Genomic DNA, 23,998 nt, shown 5'->3' with positions numbered 1-23,998 from the left:
GTGATACCAAGAGCTGTCTGAGAAGTTGTTTAAAAAGAAAAAGAATGAAACAAAATAAGAAGCATAAAAATAGAAGATAAAGCTCTAACAATCAGTGGGCATGTGATTTCTTTTGTAGTTTTATTTCAGGGCTAAGTGTATGCACTGGGAACATGCTATTAGTATCCATCTTGTACAAACATCTTGACTTTTTATTGCTGTTGTGTAGTATGTCAAGATTTACATTGTGAAGTATTCATTTACAGCCCACACAAAGTACCTTAAAAAATACATCATCTGAGACAAATGATCAAGAGCTCATTGAAAAATTGCTGCACATTTAGAACTGACTATGACTTTATTACGAGTCACGGACTATACATTACTTAAAATCTAGTCAGTACAGCAACATGCCAAAGAAAACAGTGTTTATATGCTACTGCAAGCACAATTTTTTTTTGCTACAAGGTAGATTACTCGTAAGGATGATCCTCTGAGCATCTCTCTGGCTACAATTCTCCAGAAGCTGCTTAATGAACTTTACAGTGTCAGAAAACATGACTTTGTATACTATACAGTCTTGGACCATAACTTTTATAGGGACTCACACAGCTGGCTGGATTATACTTGATACATAAGCTCTCTCTGTATATCAGTGGTAATATGCAGAAGCTGTCTGTTTCACCTTAGCAGTATATATCTCATTACTATTCATGCTGGGCTGGCTTGAACAACTCTCTCTCAACAATATTATCCATAACACAAAGTCCATCTTCGGACGATATTGTCTAAACCTCATTTAAAGAATGCAGATGCATTTTTCCAGTTAAAAATCCAGCCTTATCCACTTCCCAGCTCCACAGCATGGTTAGAACTGAGTGCAAACTACCCCGTGTCCTCATTTTCCTAAAAAGAGAAACTCAGGCTGCAGACCAGATGCTATGGAAGGCTCCAGCAGGCATCTAATCTAGTCTCTTGATGGTCAAGATCCCCGAGTTGTTTTGCAGCATGTCTGCAGATAATAAATCTAAATGCATCAGAAAACCATAGAAAAAGAACTTGAAGGAATTAGTTCTGACTTTTCCAGGAGTTATTTCATATATTAATAAAAGACTATGACTGTACTTGTGTCACTTCAAGAGCTTCTTATCAAAAGAGCAATGACTGTGTTTAGTGTTAATGGAAGAACATGTAAAGCAGATTGAAAACTTGCAGTGCTAAGTCCACTCTCCTTAATAACTGCACTTTTCTAGAAATAGAAGGTGAATTTTTGGAATATCAAGACAAAAATTGTGACAGGCATCAAGGGTATGAAAATATTCTTATCTCTAATTAAAATCACTGAAATGTACACTCATGGACTAGTCACAGTAATTCATGTTTTGTCCTGATCACACATTATAAATTCACCATATGGGCTGTTCTGTAGAAAGCTTTTATTTCCATACCCTCCAACTCTCAGAGCTAAGAAAATAACACATAACATTGAACAAGACTCCAACAGTGCATTTATATTGGTTCTCTGCTTGGCTTTGTTTCCTGTGGCATTATCATCAAAAAGGGCAGTCCATGCTTTTTCTATCATGAGCTAAACCTGGAGGTTTAGATGTTTAGAAAACTTTCCCAGGCCCCAGATGTATAAATTCACATTTATTTTATTCCCATGTTCAATTTGGATTTTTAAAATGGAAAGATAATGTGATAATAGAATTTATATACACTTTAGCCATAGGGCACTCTTGTTCACTGAGAGGCTGCTGCTTTTTTCTTCCCTTTGGGCTCTCTGAAGGAGCTCTTGACTCCATGCAGCTGGCTTGCTGAGAGCTGAATAAACCCACACTGCAAACCAGAATCGTGTCAGTGGGTTTTATTTAAAGAAAAGAATCATTATAGTGTCCTTACACCAATAGTTATTCCCTGAGGATGATTCCATGTGTGAGTCTTGTTATTCTGTTCATTGCATATGGGTAGATTGTGTTCAGTTACATAAGGACTGAAGTAATTTTACATTATTCTAGTTTTAAATCAATAACAGTGAAATCACAGTCCATTATTTTATCTTTAGAAAAGCCTAATTTTTTGTTAAATAAAAATGAATATTAAACATAGAATTGCAAATGTGAAACTAGATCCTCAGTTATGATAAATCAGCACAGCTCCATAGAATTACTTTGAGTTATAAAAGTTAACCCCACCTGAGGGTTGTCCAATCTTCTGTTATAATTAGGATTTTAATCTCAAACCACTAGCAAGATATTGTTCAAACAATGGTGAGCAGTAAGAAAGAAGTGGTGTATTTACTTATTTTAGGAAACTATATGCAGGCTTCCAAACAGAGACATTCACATGTCTTTGAACAAAATATAGAACTGTAATTATAGCAGAATTTAAAATAAATGTGAAAATAATTGTTTAATTAGCCTGCATATTCAATTATATTTAGGACAGTATCCATATAGATGATACAACAAAGTTATCCCTTTCTCCTTTGTATTAGAATATTCTACTGTACAGGCATTGACAGGAAAATTGTCTTTTAAAGAGATAGAGTCACACTAGGATACATACTGAACACAATGAAAGTAAGAAATATGCTTTTTACATAGAGTTATATGAATAACATTTGATGAAAATGTTGACAGGAACAATATTCTTAGATCCTGGAAGGAAAAGTGGTTTTCCTGGGTTTAGTTATAGAAATATATTGTGGTTCTTATTTACTTTCCAGGTTATAATAAAAATAACATTCACAAAAGGATTGCAATTTACCTGTGAGTATTTTCCATAATCCTTTAGTGATGGAACATGATGATAAAAAAGAGGAAGAAGAGATATTTCAGGGCAACTGAAGAATCTAATTTAAACCTGGAAAAGGTTGCATGGTCTAACAAAGTTCAACAAGTTGGTGACCCTATTCATACTGTTGGAGAGCTCCAAATCTAAATAAATAAATAAATAAATAAATCTCTGTATCTGTTTTTGCAAGTTTACAATCCTGTGCCCTGGTATGATAAACTAAAAGTGTAAAGGCAAAAGAATATAGAGATTAATGCTACTCTACAATTTTCCCCTAAATATCAGAAGTTATTTCCAGCCTTTTCATAGTAAACCTGGGCTTGACTACTAGACCAAGTAAAAAGGAGGCACAACCATTAGAACACTGGCCAGCAATACGGAGAGAGGTGATAGGTGTGAGCCCATTAGAATATTACTAATGGCAGTAAGATCAGTGAAAATCATTTCTCTCAGCAGTAGACTAGCATGGAAACTTTATTCAGTCAGTTGCCTATGACTAAACAGAGCATGTGACCACTGATCTTAAGCATGGGCTGAAATTAAATGTATCTTCACTGAAAGTTATCTTTCCTGTAGTTAACAGTAGTTAGCCTGTAGTTTGCCTGTAGTTAACAGTGAGGCTTAAAAACACTCCTTCATTAGCTATTCCTTTTCATTTTCCTCCAGTCAGTAATTTAGGCACATTCTATTACAGAAGCTAGTTAATAGCCATGGGTATCATTAATTTGTCCAACAGCTCTTAAAACCTATCATATTCTTTACCTTTGCAACACCCTTTTGCACAAAAATTTTCACAATTTAATTATGCCATTCATAAGTCTGTATAAGGCAGGTACCTCTCAAAAGAGGCAAGCACTATGCAGATAATAGATTTCTCATTTAAAACATTATTCCTTTCAATAAGTCCTCACAAATCTTGCAATTATTATTCCCTACTCTATCAATGACAACTACCTCACAGCAGGCATCTGACTGAAAAAGGATAAGATATCATCCCTTCTTCTTATTCTGTCCTCTGTTCTGAATCTGCAGAAGACTCATAAAAGCCAGCAGACAAAACACCTGCCAAGAACTGCTAATAAAGGTTACTCCTGTGGTTTGTTACATAGAGATTCGACATACATTTTTGAAAACCTGAAAAGAATGAGATGAGAACAAAGAAAATAGTGTTGGCATGCAGTCTGCAAACACCTGTACAGATGCAGAAGCTCCTGCTCAGAAGTGACCATGCAGTGTAATAAAACCTGAAGTTGACATCATCCTCCAAGTCTCCAGATTAGCCTGAAGTATTGTTTTTAGCCATATACCAGCACCGTTTTAGGGCTTATACTATGCATATGCACACATATGTGACATTGTATACAGAGCTCATGGTAGCTTCATGTGAGGGACAACTGAAATTTATATTTAGTCCCACAGATCCAAACATATTTCTCTGAGATGTATCTTGCATGCCACCTGAGAAAGACATTATTACTCTCTGTGAAACTCAAAGTATGTTATGAACATCAGTTTTGAGTGAGTAACATCCTACTATATCTGAGCATCCTATATCCAAACCCAGTGAAAGTTGAATTTCAATGCCCTTCCAGAAAAAAAAAAAAAAAAAGGAAAAATTGAATATCTCCCTTAAAAGTTTCAGTATTTCCAAGAGCTTTTTCTTATTTTATTTTTTTCACTGAATTCTTTAAGACTTTCCAAAACACATATATATATATACTGACCCATTCTGTATTTTCCTAGCCAGAAAAATATAACACCTAGTAGGAGCCTGGATCATATTACTCTTTGGATACAGAGGTACATCCAGAAATCATAATTTAAATTAAATTAAGGTTATTTTTTAACATTGCTCTTTTACTTCTTGTAATAAGGTTTAATCAAAACCTTAATCCAGCAATTTATTCATTTATTAGAGGTGGTAACAAAATGAGACAGATCATTACCTCTTTTCCTGCTTTACAACATTAAATTGAGAGTTTAGTTTCTGTATCAATAGGCTTTTACACTCTTTTAATTTTTGAAATTAATTTGTTATAATTTTTAATGTGTTATAATTTTTTAAAACGTTAAATATGTCATTTATGTTTATTTTAAATTACCCAACCCATTACATTTGTTGCTTGAGGCTATAATCATACAAAAGCTCAGCCAGGTCCTTAAGTCTTCTTCTTTATGAACTTATTTTCAGATAACCATGGCAATGCTTGGCTCTTGTGGGGGATTTTGTTACTTCTTTCAGAAGCATACGGTTCAGTTAATACATGAGTTCAAGACAATAATAAGGACAAATCATCTGAAAAATTAAAGCACTGCACTCCACTGCAGATCATTTAAATGCAGACATGTAACTTCACTCCTCTAAAAGAAAAAGCAAGCACCCCTTACAGACTGGATTTGCAAACACTGAGGTGGAAAAAAAAGCTGTGATTTTTTGATAGCTTCTTAGAGTTTATTGTTGGCTTCATCCTCTCTCTTTACCTTTCCTTTGTGTTAGTCTGTCTTTTTAAACTTCTGTTTGATACGTACAAAATCCTTCTCTATCTTTCTCTCCTCCACTCTCTTCTCTCCACACTGGAGAAGAGTTTTGGCTCCATCTTCTCCATGCTCTCCTATTTGGTAGTTGTAGACAGCAATAAGCCCCCTGTAGCCTTCTCTTCTTCAGGCTGAACAAACCCAGTTGTCTCAGCCTCTTCTCATATTCCATGGGCTCCTGTGGTAATTAGCATGGGTTGGGAGTGGCTGAAATTCAGTTATAAGGGAGTAGACAGGAACAAGGTAGTAATTTAAGGGCAAGAGACAGATCAATCTCTGTGAGAGATGCAGAGAACCTTTGAGGAGGGCAGACTGCAAGCACCTGCAATGGTGACAGCCTGTTTAGGTGCTTCAGAAGTCTGAATGGGCTGACTAGAAATAGGTATTCTCTACCCAGCCCTTTAACTGACAGTAACTCAGTTTAACTGGGGTAACTCAGGGAGAGACCTGGAAGAGACTCTGAGAGTCCTTAGAGAGAGAACAGAGGGGATCCCAGGGCCTGGCTCCGGGATCACACACGGCACAGCCAGGACCCCTGCACTGGCCCACCTCACCTCTCTCCAGGACTACATTGTCTTCCCCCTGGGACAGGGAGGTCATATCACTTGTTAACATTGAACATATCTGTAACTAAATGTGCATTGGTATCTAAGTCCATTTAGTCTCTGTGCTGTCCATTTGGTATTAAACCACAAGAAGGAATGTTGATGTCAGAAGTGGGATACCATGAGACTAATCAGATATCTGTAATATGAGGACGGATGGGCGTTAGGACCGTGGCAGAAGCTGTCTCTGGGCAAGGGGCTGTCATGATAGAGGGGTTCATGCAGCTGCCTAATTTGCAAGTTTGGGCAGTGAGCTGGAGAGTTGTTCATGGCCTGACGGGCATGTGAGATGGCAGGCCAGAGAGATGGAGATGCTACTCATTGGTGAGCCAGATAATGAAGGGTAGATGTCTCACTAGAGACTTACTTAGGACATTTAGGACTGTGAAGTATGTGCCATGATAAAGAAAAGTCAGCAGAGAAAACTATTTATCACCTATTTCCGACATAGTTTTCATCTGCCTTTTTGAGCTCATTTAGAAATCCTAGTCTACTATTTGGAAGTTCAAAATTATAAATGTTAGGAAATGAATATAAAATCTTCCTCTCAGAACTGCTGTGTGTAGGCGACTGACATGAAAAATAACATTTCTGGAATTTTTAAAGAAGAAATTTTATTTTCCACCAGATGAAATATATTTTCAGGGTTTCTAAGCGTGCTTTAAAAAATATTTTTGATCTATATATTTATGTATCAAATATTGGTGAACCAAGTCTTTTCACTCAAATTTTGTGTTCAGTTTAAAGACATTTTGGTTACTATTAGTACAGCCAATTCATTTACATAAGTCTGTTAAAAATGTAAGGAAGAAAAAGATGAGATTTCTACAAAGTTTTGTATACTCTATAGTAGATAGCATGCATTTAAGTTCAAGAGGATATAATGGTAGAATTTTATTTAGACGAGAACCATTTGCCTTTTGTGAGAGGAGGGTGTGTTCCTGCAACTGTAAGGTCAGCTGTTTTCTGACCTCAAAGAGACCGTGTAATCTCTTGCTTAAGAGGAAACATTCTTGTTTCCCCTTACCACACTTATGATGTGTGTGGAAAATGGAAGAAACCACTTTTTTGACTGTGTAAACAGAATATTCAGGTATTCAAATCAAGTTTTCTTTATAGAGCTATATTTATTATAAAATTGTGGGGCAGGATGAAAAAAATACTTTACACACTGATTCTAACTATATGTTTCTTCTTGAGATCCACCCCATTCTAGAGACACACATCCCACCAAAAAAAACCCCAATACCCCCCAAAAAATCAAAAGCCACCAACAAACACTTTCTCTGTGATATCTTTAGTTCTTCCACACCATGACAAAAAGGAATCAGATTACAACTGTTTTCACCTTGAAACTTCCAAAGGTTACTTTGAACTAATCCAACCCTCTTTCTGGGATTTGCAGGAAGTAGTTGCTTCCCACCATTCCTAGAAGTCTCTCTGAGAAAAAAGGAACTGTTACTCATTTCTGTGTTACTAGCTTTCAGACCTGCTTCATGTTGTTTTAATGCTGAACCAGAGGTATAAAATATTTCATTCATACACACAGTTACCAGTGTCAGAACCCAGAATGACCTATCTTTCCAGATCTGCTACTAAAGGGCAAAAGTGGAAGCAAGAAGGTATTCTAATGCAAAAATTACCATCTTGTGATTGTATTCAAGCTATTGCCCAAAAGAATTGCAAGAAAATTAAAAATAATAGGATAGGGAGTTAACATTTTCTGTACATTTACTCTGTTGAAGACATAGGTATTGCTTTGGTTGTTTACTGTCTTGTTAGAACTGCTGGGTCATATGAGGAAAAAATATGCTGTGCATCTCTTTTCTGTATCCCTTATGAACTTGAACATATCCCTCATCCACTCGAACATATCCCTCTTTGTAGTCATAAAAATAATAGAATCATTCGTAATGCTAAAAAACATAAGAAAATATTTGTAAGTCTGCCATACATGATAAACCACATATGGCTTTCTTATCTCTTTATTACATGGACTTTGATTTTAATACCACGTATGGATTTGTTAAAAACAACACACTGAATTTTACCTGAAAGTGCATTTTCACTCTTCTCCAATAGATTGACATTTTGTCAACGCTGACAAAATGTTTCACCTAAGCTGACAAATGCTTGATTTGGTTTCTGTTTCCTTTTGAAAAATAAAGATATAAAGAATTTAAATTAAGATCAAAGAACTTTCTCATCTTCACTACTCACTGTAGTACTTAATAATCCCAAACCCTTTGACAGTTTTTATACACAGATAATGTTTTAGTATTTTAATAATACTACATATTCTAAGAATATTAAAATATTACTCGTTTATATCCTGTTAGAGAAACTGTACCCCAGAGAACAATTTGGACAAACATCTTCTAAATTGCAAAGATTTTCTGAAATTCTGTTTTAATTAAAGTATCAAATAGTATCATCTGTATTAAAAAATTACTAGTAAGAACTTTCCTACAAATCCTTTTAATAACAACAATTAGTTTTGATACTGTGCACGTTTTGGCTGGGATGGAGTTAATTTTCTTCATAGTAGCTGGCATGGGGCTGTTTTGGATTTGTTCTGAAAACAGTGTTGATATAATAGAGGGATGTCTTCATTATTGCTGAGCAGTGCTTACACAGAGTCAAGGCTTTTTCTGCTTTTCACCCCACCCCACCAGCGAGTAGGCTGGGGGTGGACAAGAAGTTGGAAGGGGACACAGCTGGGACAGCTGACCCCAACTGACCAAAGGGCTATTCCATACCACATGGCGTCATGCTTAGTATATAAAGCTGGGGAAGAAGAAGGAAGGGGGGGGATATTTGGAGTGATGGCGTTTGTCTTCCCAAGTAACCGTTACGCGTGATGGAGCCCTGCTTTCCTGGAGATGGCTGAACACCTGCCTGCCGATGGGAAGTAGTGAATGAATTCTTTGTTTTGCTTTGCTTGTGCGTGCAGCTTTTGCTTTACTTATTAAACTGTCTTTATGTCAACCCACGAGTTTTCTCAGTTTTAATCTTCCAATTCTCTCCCCCATCCCACCAGGGGAGAGTGAGGTAGCAGCTGTGTGGTGCTCAGTTGCCGGCTGGGGTTAAACCAGGACAGATACCTCTTTATTTTATATTCATTTGAGAAAAGGAAATTTAACTTTTTTTTGACTACTTATGCAAAATGAAATGTTTACATAGCAGACTAATGTTGTTTGTATTACTGGGTCCAGAGATCCTAGTACAGGTCTGTGGCACAGGTTCATATTGACTTCATGTTAGAAAAGAGAACAAGATATACATCACCTCTTCTTCCCTTCCAGAGGGAAGAAACCTGGATTCTGAGGCCAGTTAGGAAATCTGATATAGTCCAAGTTTGCTAACACATTTTGGGGGGCAGGATGCTAGGACATGCATAGGGTTTCATTCTCAGAGGTTAATCTAAACATATCCTCAAGAGGAATGTGGGCCTCTAAGGAATGTTTGGGTCATTTCTTCTTCTAAGATCACAAGATCTTTCGTATAACAATCAGACAACATGTGTTACAGTGTACTGAAGAGCAGAAATAATAGTTGCTTTGCTATTGTGTTTGGAAAAAGAGTCATAGAAAAAGTGGGTATTTGGGACACCTGAGCATTCTACCTTATCTTCTGCTGCCATGCCAGAAAGGCAGAGGTGAAAAAGTCCTGTGCTACCTGCCAGCCACATGTGGATACCCTGGGGCATCTCAAATAACACTAGACACATATGTTTAAGCAATTAAATTTGGTCCTGAGGGTTTCAACATCATATCTGTTTCTTTTAGATGCAGGTTAGCAAGTTAAGAAAACTGCATTCCTTCCCTGAGGTTAAAAGGATAGGCTGGCATTAAGCCTGAGAAGATGTATGGATATAAAATCTGCTGCTTGAGCATTCACCTGTGATACAGCACACTGCCTTCCAGTGCTGAAGTAGCATATGTATATTAGGCAACATAAAAGAAGAAAAGTAGTGGAAAGAGCACTTTTAACCTAGTTTTAAGAAAAAGCCTGATTTTAATTAGACATATTCTAGATGAATATAAAAGGCTTAAATGACTGTCTGCCAGCTATAAAACCAGAAAGGTAGAGGAATTGGAAAAGAGATTGGGTTGGAAGAGGAAAGACAGGAAGGATGGAAGATAAAAAAAGTGCTGCTCATGCACCCTTTTAACTCTAGCCTCTGAGATTTTACTTAAAGGGATTTATGAAACTGTCATTATTAAAAGCCTATCATCTATCACAATGGATGGGTCAGACTAAAGATCCACCTGTATTTGTTCTCCATTTCCCGATAGCCACGACTAGATACTTAAAAAGCACTCTAGGAGATTAAAAGAAGTTTTCTGTAACTCTTCCCCTAACTTACTCTTCCACTGTTTAATCATCAGGGATTCAATGAATTGAATTCTATAACAATTATATATTAATGTATTATTATATAAATATCTATTACTACATATTTTAATTATAGCAATTTATAGCAATTGGAAGCAATAGTTTCCAATATGAACACTCTACGATCTGATGATTTTTGTTATTCTATATATATAATATATAGAATATTCTATATATATCTAATATAATATATATAATACATGGAATATGTAAAATAAAAATATAGTGATTTATAGCAATTATAAACCATAGTTGCCAACAGGAACACTCTCTATAGATCTGATGATTACATCTAAAACTATTTTGATTTGATAAAACCACAAACTATTATGCAACGATCTCGAAAGAATTACACTTCAACCACTTCATATGGGTTTGATGGATGGAATTAATGTGGGAGATATAGGTTTGATGGATGCGTTATTCAATGGATAAGGAATTGGCTGGATGGCCGCATCCAAAGAGTTACAGTCAACAGCTCAGTGTCCAAGTGGAAAGCAGTAATGAGTGGTGTCCCCCAAGGGTCTGTGTTGGGATGAGTACTGTTCAATGTCTTTATTAATGACATAGAGAGTGGGATTGAGTGCACCCTCAGCAAGTTTGCTGAATACACCAAGCTGCGTTCTGCAGTTGATATGCTTGAGGGAAGGGGTGCCATCCAGGGGGACCTTGACAGGCCTGAGGAGTGGGCCCATGCAAACCTCATAAAGTTCAACAAGGCCAAGTGCAAGGTCCTGCAACTGGGTCGGCGCAACCCCCAGTATCAATACAGACTGGGGAATGAATGGATTGAGGGCAACCTTGTGGAGAAGGACTTTGGGATACTGGTGGATGAAAAATTATATATGAGCTGGCAATGTGAGCTTGGAGCCCAGAAAGCCAATCATATTCTGGGCTGTATAAAAAGCAATATGGCCAGCAAGTCGAGGGAGGTGATTCTTCCCCTGTAATCTGCTCTGGTGAGACCCCACCTGGAGTACTGCATCCAGCTCTGGAGTCCTCAGTACAAGAAAGACATGGACCTTTTGAGTGGGTCCAGAGGAGGGCCATAAAAATGATCAGAGGAATGGAACACCTCTCCTATGAGGAAAGGCTGAGAGAGTTGGGGTTGTTCAGCCCAAAGAAGAGAAGGCTCGAGGGAGACCTTATTGTGGCTTGTTACCTTATTGTGGCCTGTAGTGTGTTACCTTATTGTGTTACCTAATGAGTTACCTTATTGTGGCCTGTAGTGACAGGACAAGGGGAACAGTTTTAAACTGGAAGAGGTTAGATGTAGGCTGGATATAAAGGAGAAATTCCTTACTGTGAGCGTGGTGAGACACTGGAACAGGTTGCCCAGAAGTTGTGGATGTCTCCTCCCTGGAAGTTCAAGGCCAGGCTAGATGAGGTTTTGAGCAACCTGATCTAGTGAAAGATGCCCCTTCCCATGACAGGGGGGTTGGAATAGACAATCTTCAAACGTCCCTTCCAACCCAAACCATTCTATGATTCTATGATTCAATAATTCTATGATATTTAAATCTGTAATTTATGCAGCACTAATCATGAGGTGCTTTAAACAGTTATGCCCATGACACAACCCATGACATGTACATGACATTCTATATTGTGATTGCTTCCCTAACTGAAGCAGTTATTACCTACAGGATGTATGTCTGATAACAACTTGTCAGTTTATGTTAATCTTGAAAAAGGAACTTATAGCACATGAGACAAAAGATGAAGGCAGTGGTTACTGCACAATAAAGATGGAGAAGATTCTCCTGCATGATTGTACTGGTTTTGGCTGGGGTAGAGTTATTTTTCTTCATAGTAGCTTGTATGGTGCTATGTTTTGGATTTGTGCTGAAAACAGTGTTGATAATACAGAGATGTTTTCGTTATTGCTGAGCAGTGTTTACACAATGTCAAGGACTTTTCTGCTTGTCACGCTGCCCCACCAGCAAGTAGGTTGGGGGTGTGCAAGACGCTGGGAGGGGACACCGCTGGGACAGCTGACCCCAGCTGACCAAAAGGATATCCCATACCATATGATGTCATGGTCAGCGATAAAAGTTGGGGGAAGAATTATGAAGGGAAGGTGTTTGGATTTATGGTGTTTGTCTTCCCAAGCAACCACGTGATGGAGCCCTGCTTTCCTGGAGATGGCTGAACACCTGCCTGCTGATGGGAAGGAGTAAATGAATTCCTTACTTTGCTGTGCTTGAGAGCACAGCTTTTGCATTACCTATTAAACTGTTTATATCTCAACCCGTGAGTTTTCTCACTTTTACCCTTCTAATTCTCTCCCTTCTTCATTCAGGGGCAGTGAACAAGTAGCTGCATGGAGTTTAACTGCCTAACAGTTAAACCATAACAGTTTATTTTAAGTTGGTTTTAAGTACTTTTTGTGCACTAGTTTTGTGAATAAATTGTTTTAATTCATTAATTTTTAAAAATAAAATATTTGCTATTTTTTGTATAAGTATTTACATTGTACATTTAAGTACGTGTTAAGAAATTTCTTCTGAGAACAGTGGTGGACCAATACACTGAAAGTGTGTGGTTTGAGCACATTTCCTAAAAAAAGTTTCATACCTATTTTAGCATTGATCCAATCCCATTTTAGTAATATTTTAATTGTTATTTTCAAGTTCCTTAAATTTCTTTTGGTTTTGGTAGTAAAACATCTGTGCTGCAGGATGGAACAACTGTTGCCTCTGCAGAGTGTTAAAGAATGGCTTGCATCCCTCTAAGATTACAAGACTTATTTTTATAAGTGGAGAAAGCCCTGAAAGATCTATTTTACTTGCACAGTCAAGAGACGACTCCATATACAGGTCTGCATATTTCAGTTTCTACAAGGACCCCTCCAAACCACTTGTGGAAGTAGGATTAATCTGTGCTAGGTAAAATGTTGGTGTCAGTCAATAAATGTGTTGAAGTATGGGGTAATTCAGCTACAGTTCAGTTTCTGCTTTAATGTTTTTATGACCTTCTCCAAGATTCATAACTCCACATTCTAAAATTAAGCTGGTACGTTTGTTCAGGACAGTATATTTATAGTGAGATTTCATGAACATAAACCTTAATGATTCCTCATCTTCATAATTCAACAACAGTTAAATCTACACATGCTTTAGATGTATATAAATGAAATATCAGTGCATTTTATAAAAGACTTTTATTTCTACTAACGGCATCCCTGCTTTTGATCCCCTCCTGCCATCATCTCTATTTTTGCAAGAATCATCTGAGGGTACTGGTTATAGGAGAATGTGTTTTCAAATATTGGTTCTTTTAAAATAGAATGTATTAATCAAGTAGTGGATTACACATGTGAAAGTATACTAATTAAATACTAATCGATAACAACTTTTCAATTATTTCCCCTTTTTGTTGTCATGTATTTCAAAGCTCTTTATCTCTGAAAAATTGCATAAACATGATTTCTAAAGAATAGATTAAGTTAAAAAAAAGAAAACAAACTATTTCTTATTTTAGTCCTGTAACAGAATCACTGTTTCAGTTGCACTTGATCAAAAATGTGTTCATAATATTTGTTGTATTAAAGATATTAATAAAATATAGATGACAAATGTTCTTTATTTCATTAATAACTATAAAACTGTGGAAATCACAACACAAGCTCTTCTGAAGTTCTGTTTAATTCATTAGTAGATAGGTTTTACTAGAACAGATTTAACATCATTCTAACATTGCTATGTTACTAAGATGCTTTTTTTTGCAATGCTGACATGTCACACCTACACCTGCTAAGCATGCAAAATATAGTTTTCAAGCATAGAAATGCCTGAAGTGCCCAATGAGCAGGATATGTTGTTGAGACTCTGACCAGTAATAATGAACAGCACAAGAGCATACCATGAAACCATACAGCCTTCCAGCTTTCAGAAATCATGGATTAGAAACTTCCTAAACAAGAAGATAATACTTTATGTTTGAGACCCGAATTTTCTTGGATTACTTCCTTTACTCTCTCTCTCCCACGTATTCTCTCAAAAGTTATCACTATTTTGGTTCAGTAATAAGATCAGTGATATAAACAAATTGTATAAACAATGAAGAACTGTGAGGTAAAATAAATCTGATGATTGATTAAAACAAGAATCCTGCCCTCTTTTTTATGTTTATAAATGCATTTTCTTACCAGATTTATGTTAAGAGTTCTGCCACAAACTTCTGCTAACAGTGTAGTAGTGTCTCCAAATTACCATCTACCTTAGCCCTCAGATAATATTTTTGTATAATTTCTTCAGGGTTTAAATACAATCAATCATTTCATCTTCAGGGAACAAAATTTAATAAATATTTTGATGATAAGATTTGGTGGGGAAATAGCAATGGATCTTGTTAAAAGCTATCTTAAAACAGTGAAATAATACCACTGATTTTCTGTAATTGGAATTTCTAGGTTGAAAACGACATTGAGAAAGGGATTTTCTTGCCTAAATATAGTCTTGCTGTGCCATTTCAGATATTCTAAGGTATCTGAGAAATCTGCAAGGAATCAACTTTCTTTATTATGGAGATCAGAGAATTGGAAGGGATATCTTATGCATCAAGGTTCCATCCTAACGTGAATTCAGGATGGGGAAAAAAACCCACTCTTTTCACATAGTTTAAGCCAAAATCAGAATTAATACAGTTTATTAATTCATTAACCATACATAATTAGCCAGCAATCAGTGATAACTCAGGATCACTATCAATAATAAGAGATAAAGCATGACACTAGGCACTTACAAAATACTAATCAACACCTAAAAAATTCCTATATACCCTTCTCTAACTAATTCTACCCCTCTACATAAACACGTAATTATGTGCATACCCCCTTCCACAGGAAGTGTGGATTACAAGTACAGATCCCCTCTTCTGGGAGCAGGTTCTCTTACTTACACGCTTCTCCAATAGAAGACATGGCTATTCAAGCTTTATATGCACTTGCCACTCCCTACAGCTTGCTGATCCACTCATAGGTGAGAACGTGCCTCACAAGGTCCTACATGCACACTCACAGTGTGGGTGCCTAGTTGTTGCACCACATAATGACAATCCACCAGCTTGGTGCAGGCTGCTTCTGATATTCCACAAGGAGGCTGCTGTATCAGGTCTAGGCTGAGGTTGTGATGCTGGTGGCATGACTTCTGGCAATGTCAGACCACGTTTTGACTGCTAGTCTTTCCTATCCAAGGTCTCTCCCAACATGTTACATATTTTAATGCTTCTCCTATACTTCTTTTCAGGCTGACTCCTTCTTTGTTTCAAAAAACTTCTCATAATGTCTTGTTTTCTGTTTAATTCAGCTGATGGATGTCTTCCTCTTTAACCATGAGAAAAAATAAAGACTAAATGTAACTGTTCTAACAAACAAACCTTTGAAGACTTTTTCCTCAGCCTACATGAAATTTTGTATCCCATTCCTAGATACCAAACTCTTCCCAAGCCCTGTACAGGGAGGATAAGTAGGCATGTAGCATAGTTTGTTGGCTTAATGGCCAAGAAACCTATCTCCTCACCTTATTAAATCTAGCCTGGAGAAATCACCATATTGCTGAACTCAAGTATAAGGCTCATTTTCTCTGGTGTTCTCACTCTGGTGGAATAGACCCAGCTGCTTTGTGGTGAAAGAAGATAACAGAATAGTCTAGATGTTGATATGGGGGAAAGTCTAAACCACACACATTTAACTCAGACCCCTAAAAATTAGAGGAATTTAAGGCCTGAGAGTAATGTTCCTGCCTTAGACTATTTTCTAGCTAATTACAATAAAATGACTCGAGGACTAATATTTTTTTTCTTGAAATTTAAAGTTCATCCTTTGAGACTTCTGTGGCAAAGCATTCCGAAATAAACTCTTCAGTACTAACTTTTGATTGGTTTTAAAATTCTCAGTCTTCAGTTTTAGTGAATGTTCCCTTGTTTATATGTTAGAAGATAAGAAGTTCATTATCTGTTTTCTCTGAATCATTCATTAATTTGTAGACTTGTCTTGTAGGATTGGTTTTTTTGTAACATAAACACTGACAGCTTCTTCAGTTTTTCTTAATATAGGAGTTTCTCTGTGCCTTTGATTGTTCCCCTTATTCATACATAAGCCTCCTCAACTTCTGCAGTATTCTTTTTGAGATGGGTGACTAATAATACTCAGCTGATACTTCATTATTATTATGTGTCTAAATAATAAATAATATCAAATTATATATATATTTATATTTATACATATATATAATCTAAGTAATATCTAGTTATAAAACAGTATCATACACAGTATGATACTAATATGCATTAAATATAATTTAAGACAAATAATTGCAATAAGCGCAATGCACACTACAAAATAATATTGTGTGTAATATTTACCATATCTTTTCCATGATAACATCTTGCTCAGTTTAGCAGGTGACAGATATTCCTTTATATTTGGCTTTCTTTTTCTGTTTCTGTTTTTGTTTGTTTGATGTTTTTCATTTGCAATAAGATTTTGATTTGTATTTGGAAGAAACAGAAAGGGATGAAGCAAAAGGATAAGAATAAGGAACATATGGAGGACTTTGAGACTGGAGGACAGACTGAGTAAACACTAAAAAAGCTAAATGATTTAAAGACTTTGTAGAAAATTGGCACTGCCACAGCTAGGAGACTGAGACAAGAAGCTAGTACTGTGTAAAGAACAGAGTAATCCTGAGGACTGAAGGAGTTGAAGTAAAGTCAGGGGATAACAAGAATTAAATTAACAGAATCTAGCTCCTTCATGACAGCTAAGAAAATTTCCTGGTTTTCAGATGCTGGAGTAGAATCTAAGACAATGACGTCTCATCATTTTTACATAGTCAGTGAATATATGTAAAGCTATCAAGAAAATTAATCTAATTGCCCGTGAGTGTTAGTTACATGTATAAAATAAAAAACTTTCAGGTGTATCAAATGTTGTGGCTGACAACAGTTTAAAAAGCTTCAAAGAAAGGTAGGAGAAGTTCATGGAAGACAACAGCCCTATGGACTATTAGATAAAAAGATAACACTGTGGCTGTGCACCAGAAATTTTTGTAAGTATGACAGCCTATTGGGGGAAGTATTGGCATGTTCATGCCATGTCTTCACTCTTCCTCAGACATCAGCAGCAAGCAACTATCAGAGAGAGTGTTTGAACGGCACAGGTCTTTGATCTGATTTATATAATCATTTTTGTATTACTACATTTATTTCCTCTGCTATCTGAAGAAGAGAAGTTTGTGCCCTGAACCTAAAATTTCTAATCCTCTGTACTGGGTCTCACCAGGATGGAGTTAATTTTCTTAATGCTTGTATGGTGCTGTGTTTTGGATTTGAAATTAAAGCAGTGTTGATAACGCACCGTTGTTTTATCTGTTGCTGAACAACGTCAAGGCTTTTCCTGGTTTTCATTCTGTCCCTGACAGTGAGACAGCTAGGTGTAGGCAAGAGGTTCGGAGGGTACACAGTCAGGTCAGCTGACCCAAATTGAGCAAAGACATATTTCATGACACATAACATCATGCTCAGCAGTAGAAACTGGGGGTTTGGTCTATCCGAGGTAGTTGTTGCTTGGATACTGTCTGGGCGTCAGTCTGCTTGTGGGAGGTGATGAACGATTGCCTTTGCATGACTTTTTTTTCCTCTCTCCTTCTTTCACTTATTAAACTGTCTTTATCTTGACCCATGAGATAAAGAATGCTTTTGTCCTTCCAATTCTCTCCCCTGTCCTGCTGGGGGGAGGGGAGAAGGGGAGGAGATGAGCAGCTGGGAGGGTGCTTAGTTGCTGGCCAGGGTTAGCCCACCACATCCTCTTTAACATTTGTTGCTGATGCCATTTTGATGTCATACCATACGTTTTTTGCTTAAGTAAAAAGAAAGAAAAAAATCCATACATTATTTCAAAATAATTTTATTATTTGAATAAATAAAATATATTTATTCAAATAAACACAATAATTTGTGTTTATTTGAAAATGAATATAATTTTCAAAATAAATTTATTGAAAATGCAACCTTCCAAAAGTAAGAATAATGAAATTAAGGTTCTCTGCAGAATTGTAAATGTATGTGTAAATTGCTTGCTCTTAACTGCATAAGCACGAGTTCCAGTGCGCCTGTTTATCCCATGCACAGTTTACAGTACTCCTCTCATTTACTAGTGTGTTTTATGTTTATTGTTCATTGAGAAGCAATTGGTTTTATTAACCACATACTTTTCCAAAACCTACTTTGAAAACAGAATTATTAGTTACTTCACAAACAGTTGTGCAGCACTCAGTCCTCTGGTATCAAAGTGCCATATTGGTTATTTTTATTAAAACCCCACAACGCTAATGTCATAAACGGAAAACCAAAATGAGATCCATATTTAACTTTCAGACTCTCAGAGAGTGATTTGGCTACCAAAGTATGGACATTTAATGCCACTTAGAACAGCCTAGAGCATCCAACACAGTCAGGTGAGGTCCACAGAACTGAGACAGGATTTGTGAAAGACTCGCATATTTCTGAAGCAGTAGGTGAATGCTGTGAGAAATAATTTAGCATCCAAAGGGTACTGCATGCCTATGTGTGGGCAACTGAACCATGCCAAAGTGTCTGAGGTTAGTTAAATGAGCCAAAAATCAGGAAGAATTAGACTGCCCTAGATACCCAAGGATATATTTCCAAGGAAGATTGCAGATAGACCAAAGTTTGGCTGAACTTCAGTCAGAGAGAGTGAAGTTGGGTCATGTCAGTAGTATACTTTAAGTATTTCCTACCACCAAGAATAACTTATCGGCTTAGGCAACATGAAATGGTGTCTTTGTTTTCTCTCCACTGGCTTGTGTCTGGTTAGCTGAAATAAAGAGTGGGAATTCTCTCTGTGTTTCTTAAATAAGGCCAGCTTATGCCAGATGAGGAGTGGCTCAAAATCCCTTCTTACAACTCAAGTTACCTAACTCATATACTTGGATATGGATGACTGTCTTTCTCTCTTATTTTAAATGGTCTCAGAACTTGTCATGTTAGGTGAGTGTAACAGTAGTCCAGGAACTGAGATACTGAGGCTTACTTTTCTTCTCAGCTTTGAACTCATACCTATTAGAAGAAGTAGGGTTAAAGCCAGGTTGGAACACAGACATACAATAAAATTTTGATTAATTATGATCATTATGCACAGAAAACCATCAGGAAGAAACAGGTGGAATTTAGATTCTAAAACCAAGCAAGGCTTATTTTAGATGTGACTAGTAGCATGTTTCAGTTCCTGTTTCCAGGATCGTGTATACATTACTGTAAAAGTCATGCGGACAAAGAAATTACCCTATCTGCTTTATAAATCCTTAAAGGGCAAAGGTATGAGATAAATGTCAATGTGTTTAATTCACTCTAAGGATGTCTCCTGTGCTGCAGGAGTCACTAGATTGCTTGCTTATGGAGATCAGTATGCAAACTTCTACCAGTATAAGGATAACTGTATTGCTTCAGATAAGCAAAGAGGGATTCTAGAAAACTTTCTTCATCTATAGATTCCCAGGGTCTGCTGTTCTTGTATTTGGAGTGGTTTACAGTGGTGCATCAAGGAACAAAATAATATTTGCTTTGCATCTGTTCTTCCTCTCTCCCAATAACACATGTTGTGGGAAACAGCTCAGCAGAAGCAGAAAGTGCTTGAAAAGATATCAAAGGTATAATCCAGAAGATATATCCTACCCTTTCAGATAGATCTGAAAAAAATTATGTCTGCTTCTCCTGAAGGTTACTTTCATGAGTTCAGCCACAAAATGCTGAATTTCTTAATTTCTTAATAGTGAATTAAAAAAGAATATTTTGCTTTTGTTACAAATATGACAATTTCAGCTATTTCATCCACCTGATTTTTTTTTAGAATAGAATTGAATAGACTTGTTTACAGTATTAAGCTTCCTTTACTGAAACTAAATAAAAAATGCTATTTCATCATTAGTTCATTCAAACATGCCTAATCAGTTTTGCTGCTATGGTTACTGTCAAATATATTTTTTTGGAGGCTGGAACAGAGCATATGTGAAACAGGTATCAAATCCTCTTTATCTATCTATCCTTCAACTATTACATGCAAAAGATGCTAGGGCAGTTATTTCTAAACTGCCAGTTGCTGAATCCCTGTGTAATCTTTTACTTAACTATATATTAGACCCAGGTGGGATATTTCATTGTCCCAGGAATCACTACTAATCTCCCTCTCAGACAGATTGTGACAACTCACATTCCCATTATCTGATTTGCAACTTAAAAAGTAATGATGATGAAGTAATTCTATTGGTTGGAAATAAACATACAAGTTGAAGTAAACATAGATGTTGCCAAGTCCTTGTGTGCACTAATAGGCCCTAATGGCCTTGAACAGCTTCACCTGGGACCTTCACCCACACTTGTGGGCCCAGAAGCTCTATTTAAGCTCAGCCGAAGGGGCTCATGTCCTATCTGAGCTATTTGAAGAAGTATTACTTCTTCAGAGTCCCCTGATCTGGACCTCCACCTGCAGACTGACTTGTACCTGACAGCACATATGGTTTTTTTCAACTAATAGAATTGTTCACCGTGGCAAAGCTTGACCCTAGCCCTGCCTCATTACTATGGACTTGCCCAGTGATCACTGGACCTGAGTCTAACTGTGTTCTACAGGTTGACTTTCCAACTTGAACTTGCCTCATCATCTTGATACTACTTTGTGATCTGGGCTATTGCTTGGACCTGACTGCAATCTCTGGGCCTGTCCTACTTGATTTGCTTGGGTACTTGTGGGACTGGGCTCTGGTTGGTGAGGCCTCTGCTGGCTGTGTGAACCTCCTCAGCTCCCTAGCTTGCAGGGAGCAGCCCTGTTCTTGCTGCTCCCTGACCCATGGTATATCAGAATCCCCACATCTGAGTTTCTGCTACTTCATTCATTGTCTGTTCCAATGAAAGATGAGTTGTCTTCCCTCCTATTCCACCCTGCCTGCCCCCCCCCCCCCCCCCAAAAAAAAAGGGGGGGGGGGAGATAGGAAATATCATGCTATGATTAGCTTGTATGAGATCCATTTGAGAGTACGGCTTTAAAAACAAAGGATGGACTTGTGAACTGAAGGGAAGAACTTCTGTACATCAGTTCATTATCTGGTTAGTCTACCATATTGAGTTTACTTATTTTGCTCTATTAAAATACTCAGAATGTTTTTATAAAGTATTTTAGCAAAATTCTGGCTCTATATTTACTAAACTCTTGAATGCAAGAAAACAGGTAGATACTCCTAAAACATTATTTTTAACGTTATAGACCATTTCTGATGCATTTATTTCACAATGCAGAACTTAGCAAACTTACCAACAAAGGCTCAGTAAAGTGGGAGAAATAGCACTCAACTGAGGCATGTATCTTAAGTGATTTCTTTCCAAGAGTCCAGTCGAAGTCTAAAGCAGAACAAACAATGGGAAGCTTCAGGTGAATTAAAGGAAAAAGTAACTCTGCAGCTGAGCTCTTATAAAAATGGCACCAAGTAAGAAATTACAGATCTCCAGTTTACTGCAGTTTAGGGCCTTTTTGTAATGACATGCCCTCTCTATTCCATAAGTGTGATTCATAGAATCTGTAATTACAGTAAGCTCCTTCCTGTAAGAAAAGGAGTTTCAAAAACAGGAGCTCTGGGAATAAAAAAATAGTGGAGTAGCAAGGGAAAAGTACTGAAACAGCACCTTCTAAGCATTTTATGCTACAGACCTATGAATCTTACTGAATGTCAAAGGGTACTCCAAAACACAGATCTTTAAGATACTTGTCAGTAGGATAATCTCAGGTAAGAGCTGACTACACCCTTAAAGAATAAAAGCCTAACACAGCCAGAAGCCAACTCATTCAAGAGTATGTTATGAATAAGTCTATGCATCTTTTCAAATTCTCCTCATTTCTAAACAACTTTAAGCTAAAAATATGTTTTCCAGACTTGCCTCCCTTGTTGGTTGTTTTTTTTTCACATACACTGAAATTACAGTACACCTTAGAGAGCAATTTATATACTTAAACCAACTGGAATTATGAACTCAAAAACCTGAGGGTACCAAGGTCATTCTGCAATGTCAATGTCAAGCACAATAATCATCCACTTATGTCCTGGAATGCTCAGATGGATATGCTTTTTAACAGATCTAAAATAATGACAAAAACTTTGCACATATGATAACCAACAGGAAATGTGGAGGAGGGCAGTAGAAAAACATCTAATTGGGCTGCAGGGAAATGCTTTCTTTCCACTTGTGATGTATTCTAAACCCTATCCTGGAACCAGGGACACTGGGAGACCTTGCCTGATCAGATATACTCAGTGAAGCACACAATGTTTGCTACTTGTTCATTAAATCTTTTTACAATAAAGTTAATGGTCAAAAAGATCAGTGACAAATGCTGTCTTCCTGTTCATTTTCTTATTACAATGTTGGAATTATTAGACCATAAGCAGAAGCAGCAAAGACCACATTTTCAATAACTTGATATTTTTTATTTATTTCAATTATAAGCAATTAGTGTTAGAAGAAGAAAAAACTCAACTCTATATCAGAACAATGTAACACTCCTTCTAATTTGGACTTTTGCCTCTTTGTAAATATAGTAGACACTTGAGTGTGGTTGATTTATTCCACTGTGTATTAAGGTTATTGGTTAAGGATCACTACTGTTGTAGATTGATTGTGGCTATCATTTAATGGACCTGAATCCAGACTCCATTGCATGGCTGCAGTGGCACTTATTGCAGTAGTGTCGCTCTTCTTCATACAAATTAAGAAAGCTCAGAACTGAGTTTTTTATTTTTCAGTGCTCTTTTTGGTGACTGTCAATTTTTGAAAACTATCTAAAATATGACCATGACTTCCAAAAACAGTCTCCAGTGCTAGGATCCTCAGTGAAAAATTGGACTGTCAAAATTGCCAATATCGTCTCTGGACCAGACTGGATTTCTTTGAAGCACTTGGCAGCCAAGCTTTCTCAAAGGACCTTTACTCGCATAGAGCACCACTATTCTCCAGTGACATTCATCAGCTGGAGTAAACCTTGTAATGAGCACATAACAAATCCAAAAGTTTCTTTGATGTCAGGGTGAAGGAGGCAACATGATGTTGTTGTTCATCACTTGAAAAAATGAGGGGTAAGTAGTATTGTTGTGGTCAGTGGACTAACTGAGCAACTTCTGCTACAGGTCGTGGCTGTCTTTATTCTATCCTTATGTCCAAGCCTACAAGCACATTCACAAATATGATTTTTTTTTTTACAGCTACACAGATAGATACTAGGTGTTATAGAATTTCATCAAAAAGACCATACAGCCTTTCCTACTATGTGCCTGTCCTGGTTTAACCCCAGCCAGCAACTAAATACCACACAACCGCTTGCTCACTCCCCCACAGTGGGATGAGGGAAAGAATCGGAAGAGTAAAAGTGAGAAAACCCGTGGGTTGAGATAAAGACAGTTTCACAGGTAAAGCAAAAGCCATGTATGCAAGCAAAGCAAAACAAGGAATTCATTCACTTCTTCCCATCAGCAGGCAGGTGTTCAGCCATCTCCAGGAAAGCAGGGCTCCAACACACATAATGGTTACTTGGGAAGACAAATGCCATCACTCTGAATGTCCCCTCCTTCCTTCTTCTTCTCCCAGATTTATATGCTTGAGCATGATGTCATGGTATGGGA

This window comes from Mycteria americana, chromosome 1, assembly GCF_035582795.1.
Source record: "Mycteria americana isolate JAX WOST 10 ecotype Jacksonville Zoo and Gardens chromosome 1, USCA_MyAme_1.0, whole genome shotgun sequence".
Lineage (NCBI taxonomy): Eukaryota > Metazoa > Chordata > Aves > Ciconiiformes > Ciconiidae > Mycteria > Mycteria americana.
Note: the sequence above shows the minus strand (reverse complement) of the source record.